This window comes from Sinocyclocheilus anshuiensis, unplaced genomic scaffold (genome assembly GCF_001515605.1).
Source record: "Sinocyclocheilus anshuiensis isolate Anshui unplaced genomic scaffold, SAMN03320099.WGS_v1.1 scaffold199, whole genome shotgun sequence".
Classification (NCBI taxonomy): Eukaryota; Metazoa; Chordata; class Actinopteri; order Cypriniformes; family Cyprinidae; genus Sinocyclocheilus; species Sinocyclocheilus anshuiensis.
In genome coordinates, this window is record NW_015552582.1 from 583,773 (window position 1) to 603,257 (window position 19,485).

The 19,485-nt window shown below is 38.0% G+C and overlaps 1 pseudogene; it reads right to left on the reverse strand.

Moving 5' to 3' along the window:
* Positions 1 to 8,908: 8,908 nt before the first annotated feature.
* On the reverse strand, positions 8,909 to 18,517 carry LOC107665393 (DCN1-like protein 4; annotated as a pseudogene).
* Between the last annotated feature and the right edge of the window lie 968 nt (positions 18,518 to 19,485).

The window sequence follows — 19,485 nt, forward strand, 5'->3', positions numbered from 1 at the left end:
AGATTTAAATCAGCACAGCCAGTGAAGGATCGAATGCAACTGTTTTGAACGAGCGCACCTTTTTTTAACAACCAAAAAATGGCTGTTTCGTGGTCTGTTGAGGAAGTACAGACGATCCTCTCATTGATAGCAGACCAGCGAGAGCTTGATGGGGCGACGCGGAATGAAAAAGGTTTTCAGGAGTCGCGGCAGTAGGGGCGGCGCAACTATAACGACATGTGAATAATCCCGCCCACTCTAAAGCGATACTAAACTGCAGTGGAAACGCAAACCGAGCTGTGCCGTACTGAGCCGTGCCAAGCCGAGTCGTACCACACAGTGGAAAAGCGCCATAATATACTGAAACAAGACATATTATTCAAAATTTTTATTCATAACTTTCTTTTTTGCAGTTATATATGTAACTCCTAACATAATGCACATTTAGTGATAGAATTCCCTGTTATTTTTATTCTAGATATCATGCAGGTTCATTGGTGGACTCCACATGGCCAAGTCACAGATAACCAACCAAAACTTCTAATTAAGGACATCACAGAGCAGCATGCAGGACTTTATATATGCATTTCAGGTCTTCAAGGGGAGCACATATCAGTATTTGATCTACATGTCTATAAAAAAGGCAGTGGCTCAAGACCACGTAGGGAAGCAGCAACCATCTTGGATGAGCAAGAAAATACAAACACACCAAGCAATGATCCTGTTGTACAGGAAAGGAGCCAGTCAGAATTTGTCCTTGCCGTCTGCCTCTCTGTCATCATTACATTTATTGTAGCCTTTATCCTTGGTGTTCTTTTGAGACCACTCTTAGAAAAATTATGGAGAAGAATACAATCCAAAAGACAATCTACACCACCACCAACAACAACCTCCTCCACTGGGCCCCAGCCATATGTGAATGAAGGGTACTGTGATGTAGAAGACCAAGAACAAGAAGTGAGAGTGGGTTCAACGGTTACATTTGGTGGAATCACTGAAGTGGAAGATCAAGTGCCATACTACGTTACTGTAGAGAATGATCAAGCAGATGGCTCCTCTGAGAGTAACACAGAAGTTGAGGCTCTTCATGAGAGTATTGAAAGAAATGAATCCTCAATAACTGGTGGGAAGCAGCAGGCCCTTGAGATGGAGGATCACAGAGGAAGAGCAGACAGCAGTAGTAGCAGCTCACTACAGGAAGGGGAAGTGTATGCTTTAGTCATAAATGGTAAGAAACTGCCACCCTGCTCAACCGAAGACATGGCAAAATCCATGGAATTTGAGTCAATTCCAGATGCAAATTATATCACCCAGTTACAGAGAAGGGGCAGTTCTTCAGCATCATCTCAGTCAAGTCAGGAAGGTAACTTCTCAAGAGAAAATGAAGAAAGTGTTGACCCTCCTGCTGTCACTATACCGGCAAACGAAAACACAATGGGTAGAATTCCAGGATTTAGTACCGAGCCGTTTTCAGAATGGTCAACCAGACTGACAGAACAGAATGTTGATAATTTAGACCCAAGGTTGTGGAATGACAGTGGAGAAAGCTTTTCTTTCACTGATGGCTCTGAAAGGTCAAGTATCTGGGATCTCTCCAGCTCTGCTTTAGGACACCCACTGAAGGATGATGACACATGGAGGCAAAGCAAAGTAGAATCACCTTCAGAAAAAATAAACCTCGATTCAGAGGTTCTTGTTTTTGACAAACCTTTTGGTAAAGAACTTCCTGTTGATGATGTAAAGCAGTTCGAGCTCTCTGACATAGAAAGCTCCTCTAATTCAAGTGAAAGTGTAGGTGGACCAAACAATTATGTTGTAAACCCAGAGTTAATGGATGAATCAGACACAGGAAACTATGCAAACCTGGTCACTTTAAATAGATTTGGCACTCTTGAAGATGTCACTTTAAATGAAAGAATGCCTAGTGCTGGCATTCTTATAAGACAAGAGACTCTGGAGCCTTCAGACATACATATGACATTTACTCATGGAGACAGTGTTGATGAGAGTATGCATATTTATGACTCCCTGAGAAAGAGTGAAGATGTGAACATATCAGACAAGTTTGGGATATGTGTAGATGTGGGTCTTGAGACAGTGCCAAAGGTTAAAAGATATGTTGAATTTAAACAGTTCAAACCTCATTCTGGACCTCCAACTCTGCCATCATTTTCTACTTCCTCAACAAAGAAGAACAACACCTTATCAGATATGGAGGTGAAATATGAAGCTAACATTGACACATTCTCTGGAGACAACAGATGCTTAACACAAATAGAGGTTTCTCCTGATAGAATTCAGAAAGTGAAGAGATACATTCACTTCAAACAGCCTGAACCTCATAACCCAACTCTGCCATCATCACCCTCCTTCACCAAAAAGGATGATAAGCTAGAAGCAAAAAGTTATAGCTCATCTTCAGATGATGATGCTCAGCGGACAACTAAATGTGACAATTTAGATGTATCTTCTTATGGAGTTTCAAAAGTAAAAAGATACATTTCATTTAAACAGCTTGAATCTTCCTCCCCAACTCTGTCAGTACCCAGACCTTCAACTAAAATTGAGACCACAACTGAGGAAGCAATAAAATCTTTGCAGCAAAGCACACCTAAAGATTCAATTCAAAATGTGAAGAAATATGTGTATTTTAAGCAGTATAAACACCATTCCTCATCTCTGCCATCATCACCTACCTCTACCAGGAAAGGTTTATCAGGAAAAAAGACTAAAAGCAAAAAACAACATGATCAATCATATTATGGAAGTCATGATAGCCTGCCACTATACCATGTCCATCCTGTCTATAGGTCAAGTATAAACAGACTGAATAGAGGCTATGATACTGATAGATCATCTTCCAGTGAAGAAGATGATCAATTTTTGGAGTACCCATCAAAATTAGAGATTACAATAGCACCTGGGATAAACAGAGGATCCATCACACCAGATAAAAACACAGACAAAGTCCTCAACATTGACTTTGATAACTCCTCCAGCAGCACAGATGTATTTGACAAGAAACATTCTAAAGGTCTAATGAGATTAAGAGCATTAAGTGCACGACTGTTCAACAGACACGAAAATGAAACAGATGAGTGGAATCTTCAATCACAAATTCAAACTAAGTCACCAACGGGTTCAGATTTTGGAAGAACTGGAGGTGTCTCTATTAATAGGCAGCAAAAGGTAACTAAGGTGACCACTAATGAAGACAGTCTCTTTAGAAAAGGTCTATCCCTTGATCATTTACCAAAGGTGAAGAGATACCTTCAGTTTTCACACTCTGATTCCAATCCTCAAGTCCAATTACCATCTCCTCCACCAACCACTGGGGTAGTCACGTCTGAATTTATAATGACAACTGAGTCCAGGAGATCCAGTTTCTCATCTGAGGATGATGTCAAACAAACCACTGAAGATAAAAAGTTTGTTGTACAAGTGGATACATCTTATGACGGAATTCCAAAAGTAAAAAGATATATTAAATTCTCAAGCACTGAACCTTGTTCGACAACACTACCCTTGAACAAACAAAGTATATCACCTGAACTAGTGGCACAACCCGAAGCAAGAAGATCAAGTACATCATCTGAAGATGATACCAAACTTACAACCAATGAAAACAATTTCTTCGGGAAGATAGGTGTATCTCTCGATACAATGCATAATGTTAAAAGATACATTCAATTCAATCAGCCAAAACCTTACTCTCCAGCTCTAACATCTTCACCTATTTCAACCAAGAGGCCTGTGGCAGTAGTGGAGACAAGTTCCAGCACATCTGTCAAGTTGGATGACAAATCTGATGCTACAGAAAACAATTTTGGGGGGCAAATAGATCTTGATGCAGTATCAAAGGTTAAGCGATATATTCAATTTACACAGTCCAAACATCATTCTCCAGCTCTGCCATCAGTTTCATTCTCTACAAAAAGCACAATTGATAGGGAAATTAAATCTGAAGGTACAATTGACACATCCTCTGGAGACCAGGGTTATTTAACGCAAATAAAGGTATCTCCTGAAAATATTACAAAAGTGAAAAGATACATTCACTTCAAGCAGTCTGAACCTCATTCACCAACTCTGCCAGCATTACCCTTCTTAACTATGAAAGATGCTATACAGGAAACGAGATATAGCTCATCATCAGATGATGATCAACTGACAACCGAGGAAGATAATTTCTTCAGGAAAATAGGTGTATCTTCTGATGGAGTATCAAAAGTAAAAAGATTCATCACATTTAAACAGTTTGAACCTTCTTCCCCAACACTATCAGTATCCAGTCCTTCAACTACAATTGAGGCCACAACTAAGGCAGTAACGTCTATGCTCACCAGCACCTCTAAAGATGATGTCAGATCTCAGAATGACAGTGATAATTTCTTTGCTAAAACAGATGCATCTTTTGATGGTTTGCCAAAGGTAAAGCAATATCTTAAGTTTAAGGAAACTGAACTTCATCCACAACACATTCGGTCAACATCTTCACCTTCAATCTCTGGAGTAGTTAAACCAGGGAAGGTGGAAACTGAATTATTTGGAGAGATAGGTGTCTCTCTTGATAGAGTACCAAAAGTAAAGAGATATATTCAATTTAAACAGCCTATATCTCACCTTCCAGTTGTGTCACCCACCACTTCAGATACACTGCAAGTCACAACTGAGGTGAAAACTAAATCTGAATCAAAGAGATCGAGCACTTCTTCTGAGGATGTCAAAAAAACTGCCGAAGTAGACAATGTCTTTGGACAAACAGGAACATCTCTTGATAGAGTCCCACGACTTAGGAGATACATTAAATTCACACATCCTGAAATTCAATCTCCAGCTCAGACAACAACTGGTCTCTCATCTGAAAGAGTCAATGTATCTATGGTAGCTAAAGAAACAAGGAGATGGAGCACTTCATCTGAGGAAGATGTTAAACCGACTACTAAAAAAGAGAATATCACTGAAGAAACAGATGAATATCTTGCCAAAATCCCAAAAGTAAAGAGGTACATTAAGTTCACACAATCTGAACCATATTCCTTGAATCGGTCACCATTTCTTCCTTTAACCACAGAAAAATCCATGAAGGTGACAGAAACCGAACTGAAACAACCAGACACTAGGGAGAGCACTTCATCTGAGGATGATGTTCAGGAAGACAATGGCTCTGGGCAAACAGGAGTGTCTCTTAATAGAGTGCCAAGAGTTAAAAGATATATTCAATTCACACATCCTGAAAGTCAATCCTCTGCTCAGTCAACATCTACTGTCTCAGCTCAAAGACTTGGAATATTGGGGGTAGTTCAAGACACAAGGAGATCAAGCACTTCATCTGAGGAAGATCTCACACTAACTGCTAAGGAAGGCAATTTTGGTGGACATATTGGAGCACCTCTTGATAAAATACCAAAAGTTAAGCGATACATTAATTTCACACATCCTGAAAGTTATTCTCCAGCTCAGACAACAACTGCTCTCTCAGCTGGAAGAGTCAACCTATCTGTGATAGCCAAAGAAACTAAGAGACCAAGCTCTTCATCTGAAGATGATGATAAACCATCGACTAATGATGGCAATATCATTGGAGAAACAGGTGAATCTCTTGACAAAATCCCAAAAGTAAAGAGGTACATTGAATTCAGACAATATGAACCTTATTCCTCAGCAGAGTCAAAACATCAGTCTTCAAGTGTTGTTAAATCCATAAAGGTGACAGCAACAGAATTAAGGGGATCCAGCACTTCAGTTGAAGATTATGTACAACCAGCTACTAATGGAAACAAAACAGAATCAATGGCACAGATCACTTCATCTGAAAATCTTGACAGAGTACCAAGAGTTAAGAGATACATTCAATTCACACCTACTGGAAGTCAATATCCTGCTCGGGCACCAACTGCTGTCTTAGATGACAGAGTTGGAATATCTGGGGTAGATCAAGAAACAAAGATATTGAGCACTTCATCAAAATATGTTAAACCATATGCTACTAATTATAATATCATTAGAAAAACAGACACAAATTTCCCTCAAGAAACTGGTGTCTCTCTTGATAAAATCCCAAATGTAAGGAGGTACATTGCATTCACAAAGAGTGAACCACCATCTTCAACCAAATTAACCAGATTAATAAAAAGAGATTTAACACCAACAACAAATGCAGTGCTAGAAACCACATGGTCCAGTTTATCATCTGAGGTGTCACCTCCTGCCTCAATGAAAAAAAGGTCTGCATTAATAATAAAGGCCGAATCAGAATCTACTTACAAGGACATTATTAAAGGAGAGCTTATGGACAGTTCAGTGGAGCTGACTGGCCTAAAGTCAAAGTTAAGAAAGTCAAGTTCCTCGTCCAGTGACGAACAATATGTAGGACATGAGGTTGTGGATGTACCAGCACAAGATGAGCCACCAGCAGTTCCACAGACATCCCCACCTCCCCTAGAACAAGAGGATGCCAGAGAGTATCTCAGAGAAAATTCTGAAGTCCATCAAAGGCAAGAACACAGACGATTATTGCAGCAAAGGAGAAGGGAAATGGATGAGTTCAACATTGCATCCCTATCCCCCATGCAACAAGAAGGTGACAAGCAGGACAGATCATCGGCAGATTATGGAGGAGTGACACCATTCCAAACAGAACAAACTTACAGCAGTGCATCTACAAGGAACACATTAACTTCCAGACGCACAGAAGGAGACGAAGCCCCAGTTTTACGCGGCCTTAAAACTCCGAGTACATCAACACTCGGTTCCAAGTCACCAGTAAACTCAACTCCAAAGTATAGGGAATTTTTAATTTAGCTAAAGAGTTCATTTGGACTCACCAGACAAACAATGTTGTACAAATCTGAGCTGATACTTTCAAAATCACAGCTTTTGAGGTTGAGGATTTGCTTTTTACGGAGTATTGTAAATACTGTAATATAATTATGAACATAACCTAAACTACTTTTTAGTATTTCATAAATAGAAGTTCTGTTCTTTTTTGCATTGAAACAATGTATGAATGTACATAAGAATGTTTATCGTCTGAGATTAGAAACATTGATCAACACAGAGTTGATTTTATCAGTCATGATGTGCAGTACTAAAATAATCCAGAGGCTATTAACTGCACTCAATGACAACACATTATATCCATTAATGGGGCTATAAACTTTCTTCCAAAGCTGTCGAATCACTGTTTTTCAGTCCCTTTCTCTAAATCTTGATGGTTTCTGTTGAATACTAGCTTTCCAGCAAAAGGGGAAAGAGTCTCAGCATGACTCCAGAATAGTTGCTAGTCCAAGTCTTCCCTTCTTTAAAACATGACATCTAAAACAGATGAAATTACTCCACATTTAGTTAATAAACCCCTTTATATATATATTGAATGTAGAGAAGTTACAGTGAAAACAAACACATAGACACACATCCATACATATATACAGTCAGATGAGAATGCTCAGCCCTCTGCATTACATACTCCCTCAACAAAAGCAACAGTCATAACACAGGGAACTTGTCTATCTGTTAAAATAATTCATTTTAAACCACTATTTCCCTCAGGCACAAACGGGTGCAGATGAATGGGATTATGACACATGTCTGTAGACATTTTTTAAATGGATTCTGGCCAGCATGCACAGCATACATAGACTGTTGGCTTCTTAGATGCTGTGTGAATAACTTGATAAATAATTTATGGTAAGCAACCTTCATCTTTCAAAAAAATTAGAAAAAAAACAATCAAAAATGTCTTGGAAAAAAAAAATGTTACCCAAAATAAGCTTTAATAAAGTTAATAATGATTTTTGTCTCTGTATTGTAATTCCTTATAAGATGAACATAATAAAAAATTTATAAGTTTGCATGAAATTGCAGATATACTGAAATGCTGCAGTCACTCATGTACAGGGTAGTTTAGCACTTGGTGGAGATGATGGAGAAGGCAATGCAGAGAAGAACATCTCAACAGATGAGGTTACAAGTGTGTTTAAGCTCTAAATACCATCACACAATCATGTTTTTCATAAAGCGTTAAGACTGCATGACCGCGGATACCCAGATTAAGCACAAAAAAAGTCCACTTCTACAAATACCTGTACAAAAAAAAGAAACAAGAGCAAAAAAAGTACAAAAAGAAAAAACCTCATTCATTCACGAAGACGGCTCTAATTGCAGAATGCATGCATGCATTTTTTTTTCTTGTTCAGATGACAAGTTGGCTTCACGCCACAGCCATAGACAAAACTCAACAGTTTTACAAACATAACTAGAACGTTAAATAGTTGCTAGGCATTGGTCACTATGGGTTAAGGTGATCACATTTGACCACAAGATCTGTGTAAGAGGATGTGGCCAAAGGAGTGTCAGTGTTTAGGGCAGGATACCTGTTTTTATATTTTTGTGGCAATTCATCACAGAAATCAAAAGTGCACTTTAACAGCTTTCTCTCATCCTCTCTCTTTTCCATCACGTAGATCCATGTCCTGTCATTTTAACTATGGCATACACAATATAGTTACACTGCTAAGGAATCAAATCATATAATGAATGCATTCCACAGTCACTTTAACCTGCTCACACTCTTTTATAAGATGGCCATATCTTGCCATTGCCAGTGTGATTGCACAATGGTCATGCTGGGCACTATGCTCGAGATACATATAACCCACTGTTCTTCATGTTGTAAACAGCAAATCTATTCTTGATGATCTCATAATCAATATCAAGAATGTAAGTGGTGAGAAGGATACTGATGCAACACCACAGGAAGTACTTAAAGCAGAATGTCTATGACACTCTTGCATAGGGCTGTGCAAATAATCACCTGCGATTTTGAACGTGATATTGCGTAGCTTGTCAGTGAACTATGGCTCTGTGTAGTAAATGCCGATCCATCTGAAAGCACGTGCTGGAGATTTACTACTAATCACAGAACCGGCTTTACTGACGAGATGCGCATGAAAATCACATTCGATTATTTGCACAGCCCTACTCTTGCATGTGGTGCGCTTTATTAAATGGCAACCAAGTGCAGTGAGGCTGGTAAAAATAAAACTTATGGTAAAGGTCGCTATGCATCTATGGTAACATGCTCTGACTGTCATCGTCCTTTAACATAAAAACCATAGTAAACAGTGTTTGGACCACATCAGCAGAGCGACACTGTAAGCTATTTCGATTTTTGACCCATAAAGTCTTAGTAATAATCACTGACCTTCAGTAAAAAGCCAAGCAGGTTCTTCCTTTTTCCTTTCCTTCCATGCCCAATTACCTAAACTTCAGACAGTATGGGAGTTTGTACCTACCCTGCCTTGTGGAGAATCCAAATTCATCCTCCTTATAAGAGCCTATCGAAACATTCACAGCAATATGAAACATCACAGTGGGGTGGGAAGGCGGCACCAACACTGGCCGTGTGCTTACCCACAATGCATTGTGGGCTTTGGGGGCATTAGGTGGAGTCGGTGAGGTGCTGTTTCTCCAACACACAACCAGCAGTGGCCCCGGCTAAAAGGGCAACATACAAACATGTGCATTAATAATTACATTCTATGCAAACACTCACACACTCAAGCCCTCATCGCCAGGGGCCACCATCATCTGTCCCAAACACTTCAGTTTTGAATTGTACTTTGTTGTCTAGATGTTTGTTTCAAAGCCATTTCATTCGTCATTGTCATTGTGATTGTTGGCGATTAGTTTCTAGTTGGTGATGGTGGTAGGTGTGGGGAAGCTGTCGCTACGACATCTCTCTGTCTTTATACCACTCCACAAACTCATCCAACAGCACTGGCCCTGAGAAAAATGAGTCAAAAAACAAATCTGATGTACTTCCAGCTGCATTGTACAAAGTAATGATGGATGTCTAAATTGGGGTGTAATAATTATAACTATACAGGTATGTTAAATTGTGGGTGTTTGTACTCACAGGCCCCGTCCTCATCATAGTTACTGAGATCAAGATTGATAGTCCTACTGAATTCTAGAACATTGCACCATTGATCTTTATTTATAACCTTATACTTAGATTGCTGTGGGGGAAAAAAAGAGAGGAATAACTCAAAAATTTCACAGACATAAAATATAAGACAATATGTACCGATGTGCAAATATCTGTAAAACTACCAGTCAAATATCTGTACTCACTAAATTTGCTTCCTAAAACTTTTGATTTAAAATGTATGGTGAATTTGATTCTTCAGACAAACACAAAATGATAGCTGTAAAATTACTGTTTAAAAAGCATTCCATGATGCATGAATTTGGCTGAATGTCAAATATACAAGAAGATTTTTATTAGTTTTACTTTTCTGTTGTTGCTTCTTGTGTTGTTCTAAAACTGTATGACTTTCTTTTTGGTGAACATAAAATAAATGCTTTTTGTCCATACAAAGGAAATCATTGGTAACCAAAATGCTTTGGTTCCCAACATTCTTCAAGATATCTTCTTTTATGTTTCACAGAATTAAAAAGGTCATACAGTTTTGGAATGAGTAAATTATGACAGAATTTTCATTTTTGAATGAAAATTCCCTTTAGTAATAATGAGTAGTAATAATGAATGTGAAGGTGTGTTCAAACATTTGACTGGTCATGTAAAATAATTGAAGTGACACTGATAGCCTGTAAAGTTTCAAATATTTACTTCTAGAAACTGGTTAAACACTGGAAACAATGGCCAGGTCTTCCCAAGCAGAAGTCCCAGCATGCACTTGGCAGTATTCAAGTCTAAACTCCTCTGATCCTTCTCCTGCAAAGGGGTGGAAACAAAGTTTAAAGAGTTTCAATACAAGTTCACACATCACAATAAAAATACTTAGTTGGCAATTATGGTGGAGAAGTAAAAATCTGTAAATGACCCATTATTGCCAAGGTACTTAAAACCAGGTTGTATCCGCTTCAGAAATTGGTGTACTGCTTATACTCTACGCCAGAGGTTCTGAAACTTTTTATGCCAAGTACCACCTCAGAAAATATTTGGCTCTCCAAGCAGAGGCGTCATGCCCATTCAAAGTGAAAAATGCAATACTCAATATGGCCGCTAGTGCTGCACGATTAATCGAATGCGATTGTCATGCGCATCTTGTCAGTAAAGCTGGTTCTGTAATCAATAGTAGATCTCCATCACGTGCTTTCAGATGGAGCACCATTTACTACACAAGAGCCGTAGTTCACTGACAAGCTACTCAAAATCGCGTTCGGCGCTCTCCTTTAAAACAATTGAAAAAAGCTGCTAGCCTTGGGAAAAAAACACTTTGGTAATGTACAAGATGAGTCCAGACATGAACAATTCTGTTTGATCTAGACAGGATTAATGTAATGTTATCCATTCAAGGTTGCCACAAGCTATTTACTTGTACTGCTCCTCTTTATTGGCCCTATCGAATGGCTCCAGTAAGAGCTTCACTCTGCAAAGCTCCAGTCGCTTTACAATTCATACCAAGGGAGTGAAAAAAAAAAGCAACTATCTGGACAAGAGATATTTCTGCTGAGCAGACAAAGAGGTGAAACAACCCAAAATAGCACCATCTCTCAGCAGTCTCAAGCCCGTCTGCTGTAACTGAAGGACTGTGATGTGTCCAGCATGCATGCAGGGAAGAAAAAAAAAAACACAGAAAGGTTCCAGATGCACAGCCACTGGCAAAACCAAATATAGTGTTGAAGTATTAAAAGAAGACCAGAGCTTCTAAAGTGGATGATGATTAATGTTCATCAATCATCTGTCCTAATGCATATACACACTTACCCTGGCAAAGTCGAAGGCATATCGGTAAATGAGCTTGAAACTGGTGGCATCATTGAGGACAGACCTCAGGTAGTCTAGAGAGTTCCTGAGTTTTTCAGTAGAGTCACATCTGTGTATGGAGTAAAAGTGAAGATTGGGATGAGAATACGTGTAGTAGCATGGTAGTAGATGCATTTAAGGTTCATGTTTGGCCAGACATACTGCAATGAGCCCATTCCCTTGAGCCACTCCTGTAAAGTGAAGTAGCCCATACTCTGGGCATCAAGCTTCCAGGCCAATACCAGCATCACTACCTGCGTACAAACATACATTAAAATCTAAAGCTACTGGCAAGATATTTTTAGAGTAAACTATGAAATCATATTAGATCAGTTTAGTTTTCTTACATTCTCTGGCTCCACGCCAATGTCTTCACAGAATTTCTCCATCCCGTCCGGTCCAAAAACATCATCACAACCTATTTACACGAGACATTCAAAAATAATTTACTATTATATACAGTGGCCCCAAAAAGTATTTAGACACTTAAGCCACAATTTAAAATTTATAAATGTCTTTGCATTACATTAAAAACATGGCATTTATTTTAAAGAAATACAGAACAAACAAAATTCAATCAAAACATTTCACAAAAATGCAAGTTTGTTAACTTGGGTTTCAAAATATGAAGCAATAGGTATTCCATTTAAAATAAAAACAAAAAAGTCTTGGACACTTTCTAGTTGTCAAACTTTGTGGAACATGTTCATATGTTAATGTGCCAGGGCACTTTGAACTTAATAGGATCTGACTTTATTTTATTTTGTATGCAATGAAATTCAGACATTTAAGTGTGACTTAAGATTCCAAATACATGTTAGTAAGTATATACTTATAGTCATTCTATTTGCATCTTAACTTCATTTGGAAAGTGTCTGAAGCCACAAGCAATTCTGAAACCAAAAAAAATCTAGCCTAAAATTAGGTGACATTATTCACTGCCTTCTAGACATTATCAAGTCAAATTATATCAGCTTACCAGATTCTGATGTGATTATACTCTTTTTAGGACCTTACCAATTAAATCAAAAAGATATACATTTGCAATAGTTCATAGTATTATGACAAACTCAATATGACTTACAATTTTGCCCACATACCTGCATATTCATAGAACCATTCTAGACATCTCTTGCTAGAAAAAGCTTCGGCTTCCTGGATTTGCAATGTCTCCTGTTTTCTGTAAACACTGAAATGAATAGACAAGGACTGAGCGGAGGCTATTTAAATACACATTAACACACATTTGTATACACATTTAAGCACGAACATGCTACATCTGATACAAACAAGAAGAGACATGCTCTGAGGGCAAAAATCCACCTACACAAAGAGATCTGATGGTGCAATTAACAGATATGATAATTGCAACTTTCTATTGGCATTAAAGCAGCACTATGTAACTTTTGGCGCTCTAGCGGTTAATAAAGAGAACTGCACACATCCCGCGGAAGAACATTCCAACCGGAGCTACTTCTCTAAATTTATGTCTATGGCGATTCACGCAGAACTGTTACTCCGCAGCGGTGATGACCCGACCAGGCTACAATAGTCCAAATATAAGTACTTATTATAAGTGTACCGTAGTGATTCGGAATAAGACAAAAACGCGGTTTGGAAGATGAATTCATGATGTACTCGCTCATTATATACAGTTTGCAAATTCTGAACACAGAAAAAGTTACATAGTGCTGCTTTAATATATTATAAAGAACATTCAGTTCCTTCTGTGCATAAATACAGAATTTCTTCATTGATATGATTTAACAGACACCTAGTTTATTTGTTAATCAAAAAGTTAGCTAGATGGATGAGTGTGTATGTGTGAGTGAATTAGAGGAAGGTCAACGGACAGATGGAATGGACAGAGATGAAAGGCAGGAGATATGGATGAATGAATGAATGGAAAGGTGAATGTTTTGAGCATACTTATCCTGCCGGCTCTTCTTAGCAGACAGGTCATCTCCAGCAGTGGGTCTCCTCTTTTTCCTGGGGGGCATGGCTCTGGAGCAACAGGCTGGAAAAGAAAGACAGACACAACACAAAGACGATGATTATTTTTTTTGTGTCCTTTTTCAGTCATTCCCTCCCTCAAACCAGGGATATGTCCTCATTTACTTATGCTATTTCATGCATTCTGAGTTATTTACACTGTTAAAGATTTAGATTCTCATGCAAAACATGGCCAAAGTTTTTGTTGGCAATCAGCGCGTAAGTGTGCAAGTGTGACTATTTAGCTCCGCCCACGGCATTCCTCCAGGAGCTCAGCTGTTTTTGGAGAAAATCGTAAAGCTGTATCTTTCTTTTATAAATCTGACAAAGACTAAAGACTCTTCAAAAATATGAAGGATGCAATACCACTATATAGGTACTCAAGATTAACATGAGATTGGCCGAAACTGTGTGTTATGTCCACTTTAAGATAGCCTGCAAACTCAAAAGAGCTCTTATCAAGCTTTAATATTAAAACCTGGAGGAATGTTACTTCTATAATGAAATAATATAAGGATTATAGTAAAAATACACAAGCTTCTTAAAAGTTTGCGACCAGTAAGATGTTCACGAATAAGAGGGAAACTGTGATACATTTTTTCAGGACAGTTTGATGAATAGAATGTTCAAAAGAACATCATTTTTTTCTTACAGACATCTTTTGTAACATTATACATGTCTTTACTGTTAATTATGATCAATTTAAAGCATCCTTGCTTAATAAAAGCATTAAAATCCTTTAAATGGTTTTAAATGGTTGTGTAGAAGAAAAAAATATACATCATGATGCACGTTTCCAGCATCAAGTACGCTTTAAGTTCTAACTAACATTTAAAATCAGCAGTAAAAAAGAAAATTATGTTTGATAATAGTTGATAAGGTTATGAAGGGATGGAGAAGCATGCAAGGTGAGGTCACTACCTGTACCGTGAGTCCCTGGGCCGACGTCTTGTCAGGTTCTATGGTGAAAAAGAAACAGCATTTAACACCCACAATCACTCTTTCTCTCTCTTACTCAAACAACATTCTGCAGCAGAGTAGCAGCTATTAGCACCGCACCATAAAAAGAATAAAGTAAGCATGTGTATGTGTGTGATGTAGGTGGCTGATCATCTTATATTCCTGTAACCTTTACAGATGCTGCCTGTGCTCTTCTCGTGGAGGAAAGTTCTGGAAATAAGTTAATGTAGAACAAAACTCTGTGTGAATTAGGGTTATGAAGGTAGTTAAGTAAATGACTTGATCAAAGGTTAATCTGTAGTATGTAATAATGCCTTTGAGTGTCCTAACCTCACATATAGCCAAACACTGCTATCCCACAATGCTAATCTACCAAGACAGGCAACACTAGCCAGTACAGCACCGTCAGCTTTTGCATTAATCTCAATATAAGAACAACAAAGGAACAGAGGATTTATGGCCTGATCTAATAATATTCACACTACAATGTCAGCGGTCATCACATCTGCAAAATTTTGCATGCAATTATACATATTATATATCTATATCTATATACTGTAGTTCTTCTACTCATCTGCTATCCCTTGCCTGTTTGTTTAGAGGGTTTTTATCGTCAAAAGTATTTTACATCACGGATTACGCTATTTTAACAAATACAGGACAGATTTGTCTAAAAACCTGCATAACCCACCTAGTCATGGTTATAAATGATCTATTCTAATGCCTCTTAAAAGGTTTTCTCTTTTAAAAGTCATGTTTGAAGAGAGTTTGAAGGTTGACAAATCAAACAAATGTCCAATTGCTTTCAAATCGTAATCATAAGTCTTTATTCGCAGGATTCAACTTTAGCAAAGAACAAATCTGGTATTTCAGAGAGTTTGATCCATGCGTTTTCTAATAGGTTCACATAATAAACAACACAGAAATCAGTCTTGATACATTGGTTCCTGTATTTTGGTAGGGACCTTAAAGCAAACATGTTTCGAATAAAACTGAATGCTTTGTTGATTCCAGGTTGGTTTATTGGCCTGCCTGCCAGAATCACACTGAAACAAAAGAATCAATCATCTAGTGATGAACTATACATGAAAATGTGCATAAATCCCACCAGTAAAAATACTCTTGGTTAAATTATTTAAAGGCGTTAATGTTAAATCTGGCAATAAAGCTGATGAATATTTAAGTGCATGCAGACGGAGTCCATATTTACCAGCCTGTGCAGGGTGTGGTAGATCTTGTGGATACTGGCCAGTGTGGACAAATGAGAGTTCAGCTGGAAATCTGTGAGGGACATACAAAAATAAACATCTGTTACTCCTGGCAGTTATGTACGCATCTGGACTGTACATAGGTTTGTGTGTTTGCTTGTTGTGGTGTGTATATATATATGTTCATACAGTGTCTTCAGTCTACATGTTGAAATAATTGAGGATATGGGAAAGAAGCATCTGCTCCAGTCAGCCTGTAGAGCGACAGAAATATGAGAGGCCATGTGAGATGCTGAAGTGTTTCTAATAGTCTAATGCATACAGTATGCATTTAACTGCTCTATGCGTCTTCATTATGAAGATAGCCACCTACCAACACTGTCATCCATAATCTTTATATTATCAAGTATGGTTTCATCAAGAAAGTAAATGCCACTCTGGAGGTCATATTTCTCTAGCATGTAAATATCAGGTCATAGCGAATCTTCTGTATCTAGAAAAAATTATGAACGCAAGATTTGGGATTAGATACATTTGAGAAGGTATATACACAGAGACCCAAATACAGATTGAAACAGGCTTGCAAGTGTATACTTAACTCCAGTTGCACAAAAAGTACACAGCAATATTCCAGAAACTTGTAACCTAACACTTCAAAAGATGCATTGATTCATTGTATGTGATAACGTGATGAAATTGAATTGTTTTCAAAGAAAGTCAGTAATGCCGATTCCCTTTCAGTCTTTAATTTACTTTTAGATCCGCAGTTTTTCATTCAGCATATTCTTCAAGATAATATAGCCTGAATATCAAAAAAACGATATTCAGATATGAATAGATGTGCATTGTTAAAGGTCAATGGCATCTTTTTAAAGGTCCACTAGACCTCAGTGTCTAAGAACTGTCCTCATGCAGTGCAATGGAAAAAATAATATATTGTAAAGCATAAAGAAGCCCTAATTGAAGTGTATGGTTCTTATTATCATTTGTTTTAATTAAATTAATAACATGACGAAGGTGGATCAGGCACCAATGTCCCTACTAAATGCTTACTGGTTATATTTAATGTAACTTTTCTTCTATGACATTTAACTTTTTTGTATGTTTTGTTTATTTGTTTGTTTTCAAATAATATTAATAATAAATTATTTGGTATTTATTAGACTGTTTCTGACTACGTCAGTAATTAATTTCTCTAAAAATGCGTAATACTAACCTAGTTTTCATGCACCAACACGTTTTATCCTTTGAATATTGTATGATTCAGTTTGCAAACATTTTAAACTTCCACCTTCACGCTATTCGGATCTAAAATATTACGTATCAGTGCAGGCCTTTCTATACAAGCGATGAGCGAGTAGACAAGCCCCCGAGACAACATTAAATTCAGAGTTGATGAAAGACATCCAGTTTAAACAGAGTCTAATCCAGGGAATAATTAAAGCAAACTCGACATAAAACGAGACTATTTGTGAACGTGTGACGCAGTTGTCAGGAATGTCAGTGGATATGAAATACCCCAAACATGTAAGAAACAGTATTACTCGCATTCACACGAACACATTTCAAACATTCACATCTCTATACTGACTGCAGTTGAAAATAAGATTTTCTGCCACATAGTTCACATATGAGCGCATACACGTATGCGCTCATATGTGAACTATGTGGCAGAAAAAACTTGCAACTTTACAAAGTATTTGAAGCGTCTGTGGACTTCTGGGGAATGTAGTCTAACGACAATCAACGCCTGCGTTTGCCAATGAAATGGTTCAGCTGAATAAACTACATTTCCCATAATTCCTCAAATCATAATTTCAATCGGTACTCTCCCCCAACTGATGAATGCGACCCAAATGCTGCAAAAAAAGATTTTCTATCTTTGATCAAATATATTTTTTCACAACGATATGCAGTTGATCTTTCAGAGGGACGTACAGTAATGCGCCAGATCATACTCGACGTGTTTGCAAGCACTATTTTTTTACAAAACTGCGTCACAATTTTCACCCCGTCATTTTTCCGCAGTTTTCTCGAAAAAAAACGGACCCGTTTAGCTCTAAAGCAAGAATCTTTCACTTGCTCTTCGGTTGCTTTGCATCGCTCGCTCGAGTTGTGATGAGATGGATCCCTTAAGGTTATTTGGGTATTAAAGGTAATTAGTGAACAAGTGTATTGTGTAAATAGGATCAGATACCTTGCTCGGATTGCTGTATATACTCGAGCAAAGAAGCCTAAAATGCAGCGTTATTCCTTGCAAGGTCGTTGTCGCTTGCAAGCGCCCAAGACACCGGAGTAAAAACACAAAGAGAGCAGCTAGCAAGCTCGGAGTCAATCTGATGATTTGTATGCTCGGGTAACGGCTAGTTCACTCACAAAATGCGTCAATACAGCGAATCACACATCTTAAAAGAAGTCACGGCGACTTGTCAGGGTGCAGCAAGTTCGCAATTGCCATCACAGGTCGACAGAATACGAATAGCAGTGAAAACGCACCATTGTACTTACTTGACGCATCTGAGGGCATTTTTATGAAACACACAACTGTATTTGTGCGAGTCTGCAGACCGGCCAGTGGGCGGGACATGTCAATATTATACATGCCCACACATTTTTTAGATGGACGAAATTTTCAGTCACCACGCCCATTCGTGTCACTGATTGGTCGAGAGCAGTGTCAAATACACTGCGCAAATACACTGTGTACATCCCGCCTCTAAACCAACGTGATTGGTTAAAACGCTTCCATAGCCCCTGCCCTCGACGCACATGATTGGCTGAAAAGTATGTCTCCACCCATCAGTTACGATAGTTTCCTCGTGCATAGCAGAAAGCCAGCCCACGATGATACGCTATTGGCTCAGCTGTTCACAAACACAGAACCCACTTGGGTTAACAAAACAATGGTGAGAGAATTCAGTGAAAAACATTACAGAACGAGGTTGCTTTTCCTTGTTTCTGCGCTACTGTCCAGTGTTGCCAATTTAGCAACTTTGTTGCTAGATTTAGCAACTTTTCAGATTACCCTAGCAACTTTTTCTTCCAAAAGCACCTAGCAACAAATGTAGCTATTTTTTATTTTTATTTTTTGGCAACTTTTAGCAACTTTTGATAAGTGACTCAAACGATAAAAAGGCACACATTTTCCATCTAAATTAGACAAAAAGAGGAAACCAAAGATGCCTAGCAGTGCACACATCACGTGAATTAAGTTAAACACACCTATTATGATACACCTTTTTAGTAGCTTGTACCTGTGATTGTTGATCAGTTGGAATGGAAAATTGTAGAAATGAAAAGGTAGTAATTTTCCAGGACTTTATCCATTATCCATTATCCGTTGTAACCCTGTAACCCAAAAACACTAAATACAATGCGGAATTTAAAATGTAGGTAAAAAAACCTGTGAAAAATCAATATGGAAAATTCCTTCATATTAACATAGTAGACTATTTTTACAGGCTTTTCTTAGAGTGTAGCATACTAACAAACTACTAATACCCTGCTTAAAACTAATTGTTCAGAATGTGCTAATAACATTTTTTTACTAGCTAATACAAAAAAAACTTA